The following is a 17,313-nucleotide window of genomic DNA, read 5'->3' as shown; positions in this document are numbered from 1 at the left end:
GGGGAACTTTTTGCTTTTTTTTGGTTGGGGGCTTTAAAAAAAAAAAAAAAAATTTTTTTTTTTTTTTTTTTTTTAAATTGTCTTTGAGTTTTGAAACCTTTTTATTTGGACGTAGTTTTGGACTTACAAGAAGGTGCAAATGCAACACAGATTCCTTGTGTTCTCTTTATCCAGCAACCCCAGTGATAAATCTTACACAACCAGAGTGCGTTAGCGATACCAGGAAATTGACGTTGTCAACTAAACTACGGACCTTATTCAATTTTCACGCATTTTTACATGCACCACTGCGTGTGTGTGTGTGTGTGTGTGTGTATATGTGTGTGTGTGTGCTTGTTCTATGAAATTTTATCACATGTATAGGTTCGTGTAACCACTACCACCCTGGGAGCTTTTTTGTCATCAATGCTGGGGTATTTAATAAGGACAATGATTATCCAGGGTATGAAGCGATCAGTCATTTTGACTTTCAGAAATTGATTTGGGAAAAATAAAATGAAGGCTGAAGAACGGGTGATATATGGATATTTTTCAGGCAAATTGTGAGATTGGCTTCTTTCCTCCACCAGCCCACAGACATGTAATTGGCTGCTTGGGAAACCACCCACGGACCAGGCTCTGTCCCCAGTGGGCTGATAGAGTCTCTCCCTTGGGCATTCTGTGGACTGGAGGACGACAGCACATGTACTGTGGGTGGAAGGATGAGGTAGAAGTCCGAGGGAAGGAAAAGACCCAGCCGTTTGGAGGCCAGTCTGGTCCATTCATGCTGAGGGTGACAATTTTGTGTAATGCAGGTGGAATTATTTTGTGTCAGACACACCAAGGTGTTTTTCAGAGCTGAACCGTACTGGCCAGGGATTTGATGATCCAGCCTCACATTTGGGGTATGGGTTTTAAACTTGGGGACTGGAGGGGTTGCTCTACTGTGTGTGTGTGTGTGTGTGTGTGTGTGTGTGTGTGTGTATTTGTGTGTGTGTGTCCATCCATCGGTCCATACAAAGAGAGATTTATCCTTCTCTTAGTTTGTATTTCCCCAGAAGAAGAAAATCCCAAGGCAAAGGAAGTCATTTTTTAGGGAGGTGACACCAGAGGAAATACCAGGAGGCAGTGGGAAGGTCACATAAAGTCTGCATTATCAGGCCCCCACCCCTGTGGGTGACTGGAGCTGTAAAACTGGAAGCCAGCGTTAGACACATCCTAAGAGTCTTTCCACCTGAGGGGTGGTGCAGCCGGGGCGTTTATACACTGACTCCTATCAGCCATTGAATGAGGGCAGTTGGGGGATGGGAACTTTCTTCCCCTGGCATTCTTGGCCTGTTACACTGGGCAATAAAGAGACCTTTGACATCCACAGGTGCAAAAAAAAAAAAAAAAAAAACCAACCCAAAAAACAAAACTCTAGAGCTGGCAGCTGGATGCAAGTGTGTGTGCACTGAGGTGATCAGGACCAGGAGGTGGTGGTCAAGGTGTTAGCAGTGCTTGCTCTGATCCCGTATCCTCCTCCCATCACATGATCAGGATACCCGCTGGACAAAATAAACTCTGTGGCCAGCCTGATTCTGCACATCTATGGAACACCCTGGACATACAGAGAATGTGGACATCCACACACCTTGCCTCCGAATCTCCTGAAATCTGAGGCCAAGGCCAGGACGCGGGTGCAGGCAGTTAATTTAGGAGGTGATCCCAGGAAGCAGGAGTGAGGACTGAGGAGACCCAGGGAAGGAGGGCACCTCCGGAGTGAGTGGTGACTCTTCAGGCTGCCGTTCTGGCCCCTGCACACTGGTCAGGTGGGCTCCCATAGCCTCACGCAGGGGCAGGGACAGAAAAGAGAAAGAGACCACGTGTGCTGCTGATACTGTGCCCAAGTGGCGCTTTGAGACCGTCTGTAGCTGGCACCGGAGGCGGTGTCTGCTGCATCCCTCTGCTGCCATGGCAGCCCCCTCCCCCTCCCCCGAGGTACTCCTTCTCCCCCTCCCCTGCTTTTACTTTTCCCCACGACACTTACCATCATCTTGCAGGCCATATATTTTATGGTCTACCTCCCGTACTAGTATGTAAACCCCATGAGAACAGATTTTTGTCTCTTTCGTTCACTTCTCTGTGCCCTGCACCTACAACAATGCCTGGCATTTGTTGAATGAATGAAGGATGGAAGGAAGGAAGGTTTCCCCCAAGTGAATTTCTTTCTCCCACCTGCCACCCTCCCCTCCTCTCCTTCGCCACTTTCCTTCTCCCTCAAAGAAAGTCTCGTGGAAACTGACAGAGAGAAGAGCAGACTCCCATCCCCCGTCTCAAGGCAGCTCTGGACTTCACACTCTGGGGGTCTCTGGCTGGCTCAGTTGCCGTTTACACTCCGTGAGTAGACAGGCCAGTTGTCTGAGGTTGGGTTCCCTGGAATAAGAGCTTGAGATAAGGATTTGGCTGTGGATTAGTTTGTAGGGCCGCTGTGACGATACGTCACAAATTAGAGGCTTAAAATGACAGAAATTTACTGTCTCACACTCTGGATGTAAGAAGTCCGTGATCAAGGCCACGCTCCCTCTGAAACCTGTGGGGGAGAATCCTTCCTTGTCTCTTTCTGGCTTCTGGTGGTCACTCTAGTCTCTGCCTCCGTCATCACATGACCTTCTCTCTGTGTGCATCTGTGTCTTCTCTTTTCATATAAGGACACCGGGGGCCCACCCTACTCCATTATGTTCCCATTTTAAATAATTACATCTGCAACAACCCTGTTTCCAAATAAGGTCACATTCTGAGGTAGTGGGGGGTTTAGATGGTAACATATCTTCTGGAGAGGGGGAGTGTCATTTAGCCCAAACCCGAATGTAGGAGAAAACCCTGTAGGGGAGGGAAGGGAGCAGTCTAGGGAAAGGGTGAGAGCCCAGCGAAGATATGGTGTTAACAAGGCCTGGCCTCAGCTGATCTGTGGTGGGGAGGGGACTCTGGATCGTGGGTTGGCATTGCAGTGCCTTCCTCCCTCAGGCCAGGAGCCAGCCTTTTGTACTCCCGTATCTGCCAGACGTTGGTTGGGACAAGCCTGGGAAATCTGATCTGCAGCTGGGCAGCCACAGGCCTGCTTAAAGCTTCTCTCCTGCAGAACAGTTGTTCTGAGCCAGGGACAGCTTTGCTCTCGGGACACTGGGCAGCCCTGGGAACCATTTTGGGTTTGGCAGGTGGAGATCAGGGGTGCTGTAAACATGTGCAGTACACAGGACAGCCCCCACAATGAAGAATGGTCTAGCCCAAAATGTGTGCAGTGTCAGCGTGAGAAAGCCCACTATGGAAGAAGGGGAGAATGGAGGTTCAAGGACCACAGCAGGGTCTGCCATGCAGGCAAGGTGAGGGCAGGGTTGGTCCCCGCAGGGTGGGGAGCATTTTTCCAGGAGAAACAGTTGTTGGGAAGCAGGGAGACACAGGGTCAGAGGGTGTAAGGAGCAGATATCCAGGTAACTCTGTTGTTTTTCATTCCATATGTAGAAAAGGAGATACTGGTTCTGAACAAAAATCCACATTGAGCAAAGTAGGCCTGTGTCGGAGACAGAAAACAAAATCCTCACGCAGTGTTACTGAGGCCATTGGATGTCAATGCTGATTTTCATTGCAGGCCAACATCTACCTTCACCAAAGCATCTGTTGGCCAGTTGAATGGGCGGGGAAGATGGGGTTGTGCAATAAGGTGAAGGCAGAACTCTCCAGTCTTGTTCCTGGCCTGCCTCTATGGCGTAGGATCTCAGTGTCTACTTCTACATTCTGTGCCTTGGAGAACCCATGGGAGCAGGTGACTGGTCGGGCCAGCGTGTAGGCATTCTCTGGCTCACAGTGGAATGTCCCAGCTGTATTGTGGCTTTGAACATTGTGTCTTTGATCTCGACATTCAGGAAGCTAGTAGCTAATGGAGCTACTGTAAATTTGGGGGGCTTGTTGATAAGGCTTGGCTAGGAGATCATGAAAATGGGGACAGAGAAATAAGAAGCATATGGGGTGATCACATAGGTGTGAAGTTACTCTTGCTGCTAAGAGAAATTCTGCTCTAAGTGGACCACAGTGAATCGACACTTTGGCCGTTAAAGGTGAAATCCGTGTAAACCTTTCTTTTAAAAAATTATTAGTAATTATGACAAAACACATCCATTTTTTTTCTATTCACATAATAATCCCTGAATTCATCTTTTATTTTTATTTATTTATTTATTTATTTATTTTCAATATATGAAGTTTATTGTCAAATTGGTTTCCATACAACACCCAGTGCTCATCCCAAAAGGTGCCCTCCTCAATACCCATCACCCACCCTCCCCTCCCTCCCACCCCCCATCAACCCTCAGTTTGTTCTCAGTTTTCAAGAGTCTCTTATGCTTTGGCTCTCTCCCACTCTAACCTCCTTTTTTTTTTTTTTCCCTTCCCCTCCCCCATGGGTTTCTGTTATGTTTCTCAGGATCCACATAAGAGTGAAACCATATGGTATCTGTCTTTCTCTGTATGGCTTATTTCACTTAGCATCACACTCTCCAGTTCCATCCATGTTGCTACAAAGGGCCATATTTCATTCTTTCTCATTGCCACGTAGTACTCCATTGTGTATATAAACCACACTTTCTTTATCCATTCATCAGTTGATGGAAATTTAGGCTCTTTCCATCATTTGACTATTGTTGAGAGTGCTGCTATAAACATTGGGGTACAAGTGCCCCTATGCATCAGTACTCCTGTATCCCTTGGGTCAATTCCTAGCAGTGCTATTGCTGGGTCATAGGGTAGGTCTATTTTTAATTTTTTGAGGAACCTCCACACTGTTTTCCAGAGTGGCTGCACCAATTTGCATTCCCACCAACAGTGCAAGAGGGTTCCCGTTTCTCCACATCCTCTCCAGCATCTATAGTCTCCTGATTTGTTCATTTTGGCCACTCTGACTGGCGTGAGGTGATAACTCAGTAACACACATCCATTTTTAAGTGTACATTTCAGTCATATTAAGTACATTCATGATACAACCATCGCCACCATCTGTCCCCAGAGCTCTTTCCATCTTGCCAAACTGAAACTTTACATCCATTAAACAACAGCTCCCCAGGCCCCGTAGCCCCCAGCGCCTGGCCATCACCATTCCTTGTGTCTCTATGAATCTGACTACTCTAGGTACCATGTAAGTGGAATCACGCAGTGTTTGTCTTTTCATGACCAGCTTATTTCACTCAGCACAGTGTCCTTGAGGTTCATCTATGTTGTAGCAGGTGTCCGAATGCCCTTCCTTTCGAAGGCTGAGTAATATCCCTTACTTTTTTTGTTTTTTAATTTTTTTAAATGTGTATTTATTTTTGAGAGTAGAGAGAGAGAGAGACAGAGACAGAGTGCGAGTGGGGGAGGGGGCAGAGAGAGAGAGAGAGAGAGAGAGGGAGAGAAAGAGAGGGACATACAGAATCCGAAGCAGGCTTCAGGCTCTGAGCTGTCAGCACAGAGCCTGACCAGGGCTCGAACCCACAAACTGCAAGATGATGACCTGAGCCGAAGTCAGACGCTTAACCGACTGACCCACTCAGGCGCCCCTGAATAATATCCCTTTATATGTATATACTCCATTTTGTTAAATTTTTTTTTTTTAACATTTATTTATTTTTGAGACAGGGAGAGACAGCATGAATGGGGGAGGGTCAGAGAGAGAGGGAGACACAGAATCTGAAACAGGCTCCAGGCTCTGAGCTGTCAGCACAGAGCCTGACGCGGGGCTCGAACTCACGGACCACGAGATCATGACCTGAGCCGAAGTCGGATGCTTAACCGACTGAGCCACCCAGGTGCCCCTATATATACTCCATTTTGTTTGTCCATTCATTCATCTGTCAGTGGACATTTGGGTTGTTTCCATCCTTTTGGTTATTGAGATATATGTTACAGTATATATTGTGATATCTTATTTTATAATATATTATGTGATATATATTATTATAATTTAAATATATAATGCTCTAATGTATGATAATATTGTGAATAATTTTGCTATGAACATGGGTGTATACATATTTCTTCAGGCCTTTTTGAAGCCAGAAAAATATCCAAGGATAAAGGCAGTTTATCTTCTCTTAAGATCACGTGGCTTTGGGAAGGGTGGGCAAGGTGGTGGGAGAGGAGGTGCCCCATGGACACAGCAGAAACTCGCAAAGTGTTAGGAAGGACCAGAGTTCCTGGGGTGCCTGGGCGGCTCAGTCGGTGGAGCATCTGACTCTTGATTTCGGCTCAGGTCATGATCCCAGGGTGGTGGGATCGAGCCCCACCTCAGGGTCCACGCTGAGCATGGAGCCTGCCTAAGATATTCTCTCTCTCTCTCTCTCTCTCTCTCTCTCTCTCTCTCTCAAGAAAATAAATAAAATAAATACAGGGACCAGAGTTCTTACTCCAGCTTGTGGCTGGAATCCTGTAACCCGTGGGTCGTGCTTTGGTTGTGCCCAAGTGGAGACACAGCACCTACGACCTTCCATCCCTTACAGTGCATCTGTATGGAGCTAAACTCTTCTCAGGAGAAAGTACTTTTTGGAAGTGAAAGTCCCTCGAACTGGGGGGAGATTATAATTATTTTGACCCAGTAAATACACAACACAAATATTGTACCTATATAAATTATTCATGTATTTAGTTCATATACATTTGTCAGGTGCTAATCAGGTTCTAAGGGTTGGGATTTCTTTCTTTCTTTCTTTCTTTCTTTCTTTCTTTCTTTCTTTCTTTCTTTCTGTTTTAAGCTTGTTTATTTTGAGAGAGAGAGAGAGAGAGCAAGTTGAGCACAAGTTGGGGAGAGTCAGAGAGAAGGAGAGACAGAATCCCAAGCAGGCTCTGTACCATCAGTGTGGTAGGGGCTGGGATTTCTAATGTAGCTATAAGTCAGTGTCTCCTGTGAGCCCAGCAGTGCTCTAAATGATTTACATGTGCTAACTCATTTATCCTAACAGGGGCCCATTTTACAAAGGAGAAAACTGGGCAGAGAGAAGTTAAGTAATTTGTCTGTGCAACTAATTTAGACTGAAGCTAAATTAGACTGTAGGACTGAGGCTGTTTGACTTAAAAAGTGAAGTGCCATAACCATAGCGTTATACTGGTTCTCCACAGCAAGCCAAACCAAGTCCCTGCCCTCGTGGAGTTGACATTCCGGTGGAGGGAGGTGTGTAGCAAATAAGTGAGTTAGCAAATAATGCCATGTTTCACTGTCTATGCCAAGAGAGAAAACAAGGTAGGATATGGGGCTGGAGAGGGAGGGCTGGGTGGTGAGGGTGGGGAAGCTACTTTAAATGGGTGAGCTAGATGGAGTGAGGGGGTCAGCCTGGAGGATGTCTGGGGGAAGAGCATTCAAACAGCGAGTTGAGGAAGTGCAAAGGCCCTGAGGCTGGTTTGGCACGTTGATGACTGGAGTAGAGTAAGTGAGAGGGAGAGCATGAGAGATGAGGTTGAATTAGTATAAAAGGTCACTTCACATCAGTCTTAGAGCTAAAAGTATAGGTAAAGGCTTGAATTCTATTCCTAAGTGTGATGGCAAGCCCTGGAGAGTTTTGAGAAGGAGAGGTGACCTGGTCAAGCTGCCCTGGAGAAAAATCACTGGGAGACAAGATACTTGTATCCAAAATATAAAAAGAACTCCAATGACTCAAAAAAAAAAAAAATTCCAATTTTAAAATGGGCCACAGTTTTGAACAGACGCTCCACCAGAAAAGATACATACAGATGGTCTATAGGTACATGGAAGGGTGCTTGACATCATTAGTCATCAGAGACCTGCATGGCGAAATACCACTGCACACCTACCTAAAAGCTACACACACTGACAACACCAAATGTTGGTAAGGATGTGGAGCAACCAGAACTCTCAGACAGTGGGAGTGTATAAGGTGGTGTAACCCCTTAGGAAGAAGTTCTGGTAGTTTTTTGTGAAGCTAAACATTTATCTGCCCCTATGATCTCGCTGTGACACTCCTAGGTCTTTATCTAAGAGAAATGACGATGTTATGTCTGCACAAACAATTGCACACACATAGTCTCAGCAGCTTTACGTGTCACAGGCCCCAGACTGGACACAGCCAGGTGTCCCATCAACAGAATGAAGGATAACAAACTATAGAATATTCATATAATGCAACATTATTCAGCAATAAGAAGGAACAAAGTACCGATACGCACAACAGCATCGATGAGTGTCACAAACAGTATGACAAGGAGAGCATTATTCTGAACAACATTACACTAAGTAGAAGCCAGACCCAGGAGAGCACGTCTGCATGACTGGTTTGAGAACCAACAAAACTAATCTGTGGTCCCGATGGGACTTTGATGCCCAGGTGTGTGCATTTGTCCAACTCACATGGTACACTTGCAGTTCAGGCATCTGGTTGTACGTGTCATTTGTACACACACACACACACACACACACACACGAACCCAAAGAGCTGTAAACACACAATGAACGCTGGCTACTGACCTGCCTCCTGAAGTGTTTCAGGGAGAAGCGTACCAATGTCTGTAACTTATTTTAAAATGCCTTCCAGGGGCGCCTGGGTGGCTCAGTTGGTTAGGCGGCCGACTTCGGCTCAGGTCATGATCTTGTGGTCCGGGAGTTCAAGCCCCGCGTCGGTCTCTGTGCTGACAGCTCAGAGCCTGGAGCCTGTTTCGGATTCAGTGTCTCCCTCTCTCTGACCCTCCCCTGTTCATGCTCTGTCTCTCTCTGTCTCAAAAATAAATAAACGTTAAAAAAAAAAAAAAAATTAAAAAAAAAAAAGCCTTCCAAAAAGATCGTTAGGTACGCAATAAGGCAAGTCTAGCCTATCTCTAAATTATTAATGTAGAATTATTAATATTAATAGCTGCATTGCAGAAGTGAGGTGATGTGTATAAAGGAGGTGAATGTATAGGTCTTTCAGCTCTTCTGTATTTAACCGTCTTTATAGTAAAGTGTTGGGATGCAAAGAGAGAAGAAAGCAGAGGCACATTTAGGAGTCATTTGCTACGTACAGTCTTATAGATAGGAGGTGATGGCCCCAACCTACGTGTGAGGTGCAGGGGCACGAGGGGCCAGCTGGAGAGACAACTTAAAGGCACAATCTTTGGGGCGCCTGGGTGGCTCAGTCAGTTGGGCGTCTGACTTGAGCTCAGGTCATGATCTCACGGTCTGTGGGTTCAAGCCCCACGTTGGGCTCTGTGCTGACAGCTTGGAGGCTGGAGCCTGCTTCAGGTTCTATGTCTCCCTCTCTCTCTGCTCCTCCTCTGCTCGCACTCTGTCTCTCTCAAAAATAAACATTTAAAAACATTAAAAAATAAAGGCACGATCTTTATTGTCCAGGACCAACGCTTAGACGTTCAACTCTGGCTTCGGGGCGCTGTAGACGAGACTGTCTGACAGAGTGGGAATTTTGCCATCATGCTGGCTCTGCCCTTATCTTCACAAGCAATGGCGGCTCCCAGACTTCAGCCTCACTGATTCCAAGGTCCTGAGTCTTGGATGAATCGCAGTTGGCGAATGTGCTAGGAGATTCTAAATGCGGTCTCCTGCTGAGCAACGCTGGGTGGCTGGGGGCAGGTGGAAAGGGCCAGCTATCCAAGCCGGGCATACGGGTCTAAAGCATGGCTCACTGGTTGGCTCTTGTGATGGTTGAAGGAGCCGGGTGGTCCACACAGACTGCCATTAGGACTATGTTTTATGGAGCCATTTGGGAAGGAGCAGACTCAGGTTAGAGTGCTCTTAAAGGTTATTGGGGCATAATTCTGAATCGTGTAGGGGTGTAGCATCTTTTATTACAAAGCCAGATTTCCTACTGAGGAGAAGTGTTTGATTTGCGCTCAGAAGAAGAAAATGTGTTTAGTCAAAAGTGATATTTGCACACTGGGATGCTGGATATTTATGTTTCTGAAAATTGCTTTAGCCTGAGATTTACTCTGACCAAAGGAACGCCTTTTAGATCTTCGTTGCCTAGTATTCAGGGTCTCGTGGCTTAGGAAGTGAAGTCTGTGCATATTGCCTTTGCCAGATAAGATTCAGAGACCACATTTAGCAATAAACGTATTCTGGGTACTCCTGCATCCCAGCCCCCTGGGCTGGGTGCAATACTTACATTACCCTACCCGATGGGTAGTAATGGGACCTGCATTTCATAGATGAGTAGCCTGAGGCTCAGAGAGTTCGAGGAACTTACCTATGGTTGCACAGCTGGAATGGGGAATTGAACCTGACACTAACTCTAAGCCCACACCCATGACCGCATGATATAATCTATTTAGGAGAAAGCCCTGGCCGATGACTTTGTAAACTGATCTACCCCCATGTAACTCGAGTATGTGATAAGACTGTATCTCTCATAAGTATAACTGCGTTTTTATATGAATATGTACCTTGCTTCCTTCTACCTTTGGAGTTATCCCCTTAGAAGGAATTCTACGTTTGCTTGGAGCCTGTTTAGGAAAGGCTTTAGAGACCAGGGGGCATGCTCATGGCTTTCCTCAGGAGCACCAAACTGACTGGATTTTTGAAAATGTGCATAGAACAGTCTGATTTGGTGACCAAGATAGGTGTCATTGTGGGAACTGCCTTTCTTTAAATTGAGGAATAGAAAAAAAAAAATTGCGTGACTCTGAGGTAAAGAGATTTACTTTCTTGGATGGCCCTCAAAATGTCTGTTTTCATCAGGAATCTTCATTAAAACTGAGAGAACCAGAGCGGCTGGATGGTTCAGTTGGTTAAGCGTCCAACTCTTTTTTTTTTTTTAAATGTGTATTTATTTTTGAGAGACAGAGCACGAGTCAGGGAGGGGCAGAGAGAGAGGGAGACAGAATCCAAAGCAGGCTCCAGGCTCTGGGCTGTCAGTATAGAGCCCTATGTGGGGCTCGAACTCCTGAACCGTGAGATCATGAACTCAGGTGAAGTCGGACGCTTAACCAACTGAGCCACCCAGGTGCCCCCCACCTTTTTTTTTTTTTTTTTTTTTTTTTTTTTTTAAATAAGCATCCAGCTCTTGATTTTGGCTCAGGTCATGATCTCTTTGTTCATGAGATCGAGTCCCATGTCAGGCTCTGCACTGACAGTGCGGACCCTGCTTAGTACTCTGACTCTCTCTCTCTCAATCTCTCTCTCTCTCTCCCCCATCCCCCTGTCCCCCTCTCAAAATGAATAAATAAACCTTAAAAGAAAAAAAAGCTTACAGAACCCATTTCAAACTAGCTTTGGGCAGAGAGGAAGGTCTGTGGTAGTGTGGGCTCCCGGCACCCCTGGGTCTAGGAGGTAGGTTGTGCGCTGAGAATCTTTCTCAGTCGGAATGTTCCTCACCTGTGCCTTCCTCCATTACCTTTCTCCCAGGAAGACCTTTCCTGTGCAGAAGCAAAAGCAGCCACAAGATGCCCCCAAAGCAGCCACAAGATGCCCCAGGCTAAGCTCCCACCAGCCAGGTCATACACATGGGAGGAGACATCCTGTCTTCTAAAAGTTCCAGAAGTCCCAGGGAGGATTCTCAGGGGCCTGTCCTTCCCTGAGTCCTGCCCCTGTCCACCTGGTAGAAGAAGGTTTGTCACCACATCCACATTCCAGCCTGTCACTGCCACTCAGTGGCCTCACAGTGGGAGGGAGTGTGGTTTAAGAGAAGGAAGAGTGAATGTCTCTTCTTTAGCTGCCACCGTTCCAGTTCTTTCTTTGGTATTGTTGCCGTTTCCCTGGCTAACACACCAAAGAACCTTGGCAGTCAGGGGTTTAAGACCTGGCCCTGGCAGCAGGCAGATGTCACCTCTTGGAAGTTCCCGGAGTGGAGGGGGGCTGCCCTGGCCCTGGGAGTGTACCCTTTGGCCTTTTGCTGTTGGGCTACCTTCACTGGAGGACCAGCTCTCAAAGATGAGTCCTGATCAGATGGCCCAATCGCACTGCCTTCTATGGGGCTCACTGGCCATGGGAAAGTCATCTGTGACCTGGGCTGGGCTTTCCTAGAAGCAGACCCCAAGACCAAGATTTGAGTGCAAGTATTTTATTTGGGGGTGCTGCTGAGAAAAACCAGAAGGGAAGTAGGGGAGTGAGACCTGTACAGGACGTGTTATCAGGCAGGTTACCACCATGGGGCGCAATTTTCACAGGCACTCAGTGCAGGGGCGAGGGCACCAGGGCGTTTATTCACCAGCTCCCTAAGGCAGTCATAGGTTGAGGGCTGCTTCAGGAACCCTTAATTCCCTGGGCTCCTCCAGCCTGCTTCGTGGACATGAAGAGAGAGGACTGTGGTGGCCAGCGAGACTCCTGGCTGGAGAGATATAGCGCTGGCAGCAGGGAGCTCGGCAGTCTGGGAGCTGGGGTGACACCTTCTGCATCCCCACGCTTACTCTTGCCACCTTGAGGGCTCCGAATGCAGGATCTTCCCTGCTCTCCCTTTCTCTGCTTGCCACTTCTCTCCATTTCTCCTTTCCTCTCGTCAGGATGGTGACAAACAGACGAGCAAGACCCCTGGCTAACCAGACGCTCCTAGAGAAGAAGGCACCAGTGTCCCCTTCCTGTAGGGGCGTGAGTCACTTTGCACGTGACTTGCTTGGCAGCCACCTCTCTCGGCTTTGGAGTGGATGGGCAGGGACAGCCCTCAGCTTTCCCCACTCAGCCAGTGTCAACTTTTTTGCTTACAGAGGCAGGGAATGGGGGTGGGCTTGAGTACTGCGAGCAGTACTCCTCTGCCTCTTGAAGATCCCAGAGGGAGGTGCTGGGACCCACTGTTGCTGGCTCCTTAGTCCCTGTGTCTTGTCCCCAGCTTTGGGCCCAGGAGGTCAAAGGAAAGGTTCCCCTCTGCATCCTGTCGATGTACGGCTAAAGGCTTGGCCAGACTTCCCATAATATCAGCGTCTCCTATTACTTATTCTTGGTATTGGGGCACATAGAAAGAACTTGGTAGATGTTTTTTGAACTGAATAAATATTGTTGTGTGAAGAGCATTAGCTTTAGAGTTAGACTGACCTGGTCAATGTCCCAGCTTCACCATTTACCAGCTTCATGAACGTGAGTCCAACTCCTCACCTATAAATGAGGGATAATAATGCAGTGCTTATGGTATAGGGGACTTGGGGCAGATAATAAATACAGAGAGCTGACTGTGACGTAGTACTCGCTGTATGACAGGCATGGTGCTAAGTGTTTCTATTGTATTAACTATTGTTATCATCCCATTTTATAGATGGGGAAAACTGAGGCATGCATTAAGTAACATGCCCAAGTCCACAGAACTGGGATTTGCACCCAGGCTGTCCAGCTCCAGAGGCTGTGCTGTTAGCCACTCTACTCCACTACATTACATCTTGATAAACCAAGATCAGGCAGGCAAAGCACCTGGCATATAATATACACTGAGTAAGTATTGACTGGGAGCTCGTGCACTGGGAAGGAGGAGGGAGGAAGCCAAAAAGAGAAAGAAGAGGTTGGGAAGCAAGTAAGATCCAGGCCATGAGGAATTGGCCATAGGGTCCAGTTTGTGTTTCGGCATATACTTTGGTCTTACCATGTCTCAGGCAGACAGAGATCAAAAGAATTTAGGACATCTTTTAAAAGGAAAAATAGTTGACGATTTGAGGTATCCAGAGTTGTGTTGCTTGGGTCAAGTTCCTGGAAACTGCCTGGAGTGATACACGGCCCCGGCCTCTCCCGACTGCATATTGTATTTTGAGATCACTCACCACCTGATGCCATAACCGGCGAGGCCCTCGACAAGGCAAATGTCAGGTTTTTAATGAGCATCCCTCTTTAAGCTGCTGTCAGCCTTGACCCTCTCAGTCGGATCCTGGCCTCTGTGTGTGTTAAAAGGGTTTCCCGCCCAGGTTTTGGTGAACAGCAGTGTTTTGGCAACACTGTGCAGCCAGGGCCGGCCCGAGCAGAGCCTTAGAAGGGAACATTAACTAGAAGTTTCTTTTCATGTAGTCCTTCCTGTTTTTCTCCTCCTAGAAAAGAAGTAGAGTTTGCATTTCTGATCTCAACATGAGTTTCTGATTCCTAGTTATAATATAAACTAGAAGGGGAACTGGTAATGACTTGCACCAAGCCTGTTTTCTAGATGAGAAGACTGTAGCACAGAGTGGTTGAGTGACTTGTCCAAGGTCACACAGCTTTCAGTGACAGCTTTCAGAGACTAGTCAGTTGCCTGACTTTTAGGTGGGGGCTGCTGTGCCACACTCCTTCACCCCATAAGGGAAGAGGTCTGTGGTGACTAAGAGCATAGGCCCTGGAATATATAGACCTGGGTTCAAGTCCTGGTTTTTATATCCTCTAGAGGTGTGGTCCTGGGAGAGTTATCTTATCATGTCTAAGCCTCAGTTTCTTTGTCTATAAAATGGGGATGATATGGTGTGCTGGAGCTAGCTTGCACTGGCTCACAGAGCTCATTTTAAATTGTCAGGAATTTCGCAAGCTGAAGGACTTCACATTGAGGTCAGCCCTTGTGTATGAAATTGACAAATACTCCAAATCAGAGCCTTTTCCCCTCCTGGAGGGTTAAATATCCACATACCACTGATCACAGTGGTACTTATTTCAGGGTGTGTTTGTGGGCCACAAGAGGGCCCCTTGAGGCTCAAAGCACAGGGCACGATGTATGTATACAGTGGTGCCATATAAAGAGTACAGCCCAGCCATCCCACAGATCCTTAGGCCAGAGTCAGCCCAGCCACTCCCAGTGAAGTGACCTAGGGCAGTTACTGGTTGTCCTGAAAATAATGGTGATCGATGACTCTTCCTGAGTCTTCCCATTGACCAGGGATTATATCATTTTAGGGCTTTCCATATAAATTTGAAAATCACCCAGGAACTATCATTATCCCTATTTTTCATGAAAAAAAAAAAAAATGAGGCACAGGGGTGCCTGGCTGGCTCAACTGGTGGAGCATGGGACTCTTGATGTCAGGGTTGTGAGTTTGAGCCCCATGTTGGAGGCAGACATTACTTTTAAAAAAAAAATCTTAAAAATAGGTAAATAAAGAAAATAATGTTAAAAAATTAAAAAACTGAGGCACAGAAAGTCTGAAATAACTTACCCGAGGCCATGCGGTTAGTGAATGGAGGAGTCTGCATTCGAAGTCTGGCATCTGCTCTTGGCCTGCACCCTCTCTCTCTCTCTGAAGGTGAGCTTCCTTCTATTTTCTATGGAAAATGGCAGGAAAAGCAAATGCAACCTCAAGAGTTGCAGTGAAGGTGGCATCTGATAATGCCTGTGGCGTTCACACGGGCCCAGCCCATCGCAAGGCTTCTGTTGATGTGCACTCACTGCTGGTAAGCCCCAAGTAAATGTTGCTGGCAATCACTACCATGGGATTGTGCTAAAGTCTTCTTAGCTAAGGAACGGTGGCTCAGTTTGACCAAGGAAATTAAAGCAACATGAGCCAGCAAGTGATTTGTCAACCCCGGGAGGGTTCGAGGCGGTAAAGCTGGAGCTCTTAAGTGCCTGGCAGGTGGGTGGCCCCGGTGTCTCGTGGTAAGCTTCAGAGGCAATGCTGGGGCTCTGCTCAGAGAGGCAGAGGTTGAAGATTTCAGTGGACTGTCACCACTGACTGAGCCTGTACCAGTCGCAGGTTCTGGGGCTACAGGCAAGAGTGAGACCTGGTCCCTTCCCTCAAGACTTGTCACTCGAACAAATCGTGAGCACATGTCAATACGTCCTATTTCCTGACACCGTCCAAAGGAAGCATTTTCCAACATGACCCCGCCGAATCATACAAACCTTGAGGGACAGCGATCATCCCTGTTTGACACCTGAGGAAACTGAGACTCCAGGCAATGAATGACTTTCCTCAGAAGTTCACGGAATAAATGGCGGAGCCAGGACTCGAACTTAGGTGACTCTGGAGCTCAGTACATGTTCATTTCCTGCAGCAGCCAAACAAGTCATGGCCATCAGTGACTAGGATGCAAAGTGAAAGAGTGGGACTGAGAGAAGGGACTTCGGTTCAAGCAGCCGCAGAACTGACTCTGGCCAGCTTGAGGGAAGTGATATGTAAAATGATAACGGATTCGCTTGCTAACTGCTGGGCTCTCAGTTCTTCCCATATGTTAACCCACTGAATTCTTTCTTCAGCTCTACATGACAGGTGTTCCTACTGTCCCGTTGTGCAGAGACAAACACGAAGGCTGAGGAGTTGGAGAACCTGGTAAATGGTGGAGCTGGCATTCACCAGCTCTGGGAGAAAATGAGGGTAGTACAGAAAGGGCACTGGGACAGGGCATAGAAGCAAAGGAGGAATTGAACCGCGAGGCACCCGGGAAGCTCTGGGACCTTCTTGAGCACAGCTCCACAGACTTCTCCCGTGGGGTCCAGTGCCCAAGGTCAGCCCCACCCAAACCACAGCCAGACCGCTTCTGATACCAGAATAAGCGGCGAAGGATGCCGAGTAGACAGAAACATTTGCTGCCTGTAGCCACCCCCCCAAACTGAGGCTGAGAGAAAGTGCGATTTTTTTAATAACAGGGCTTTTGAGGGCAGCTGACATAAGAGAGCAAAGTAGCTACAGGAATGCCTGTGCTTTTCTTGTTTTTTTCTAAAATTGATCACTAGGTGTATTAGACTCTTTCCATGTGCCAGGCCCTGGACTAGGTAAGAGGGTGGGCTTTGAAGCCTGACAGACCCAAGTTCAAATCCTGACTTGACCACATATACCTTCATCCATTCAGTAAATATTTACTGAGCTCTCAGGCAGGGCACTCATGTTATGGGGATACCCAGGCAGGGGATACTCACTGTGCGACCTTGGGAAAATTACTTGCCTTCTCTGAGCCTCAGTTTTCAGTGGGGGACAGTGGGGGTAAAAGCCAAAGAGCACAGTTGTCAAGAATGTACAATCTGGGGCGTCTGGGTGGCTCAGTCGGTTAAGCGTCAGACTTCAGCTCAGGTCATGATCTTGCGGTCTGTGAGTTCAAACCCCGTGTTGGGCCCTGTGCTGACAGCTCAGAGCTTGGAGCCTGCTTCAGATTCTGTGTCTCCCTCTCTCTCTACTCTCGCCTGCTCACACTCTGTCTTTCTCTCCCTCTCTCCAAAAAAAAAAAAAAAAAGACACAATCTGGAATCAGCCTCCTTAGGCTCATACCCTATAAGCCGTTTTTACTCATAACACTTCTGACACTAAATGTATGGAGTGTTTTATTCACACCAACACATTCCCCGTTTGTCCAGACACCAACGGAGTATCCTACAACTTAGTTCAGTTCTGACACTCACTGCCTGGCGTTTGTTCAGATCCCACAGTTTAAGGGCTCAGTCTCACCAGACCGCCCCCATCACAGATGCCAATTGCAAGTCCCAGGTGTCCCCATACTTCTCACTGACCCAGCTGTAAACTAGGGGTTCT

The 17,313-nt window shown here is 47.3% G+C and overlaps 1 protein-coding gene across 2 annotated transcripts in view; it reads left to right on the top strand.

Annotated features, from left to right (window-relative positions):
* SYT17 (synaptotagmin 17) overlaps positions 1-17,313 on the top strand; it is an 82,295-nt gene that overhangs the window by 15,567 nt on the left and 49,415 nt on the right. The window lies entirely within an intron of this gene.

The sequence above is a fragment of the Panthera uncia genome, chromosome E3 (genome assembly GCF_023721935.1).
Source record: "Panthera uncia isolate 11264 chromosome E3, Puncia_PCG_1.0, whole genome shotgun sequence".
NCBI lineage: Eukaryota > Metazoa > Chordata > Mammalia > Carnivora > Felidae > Panthera > Panthera uncia.
Note: the sequence above shows the minus strand (reverse complement) of the source record. Positions and strands in the feature narration are given on the sequence as shown.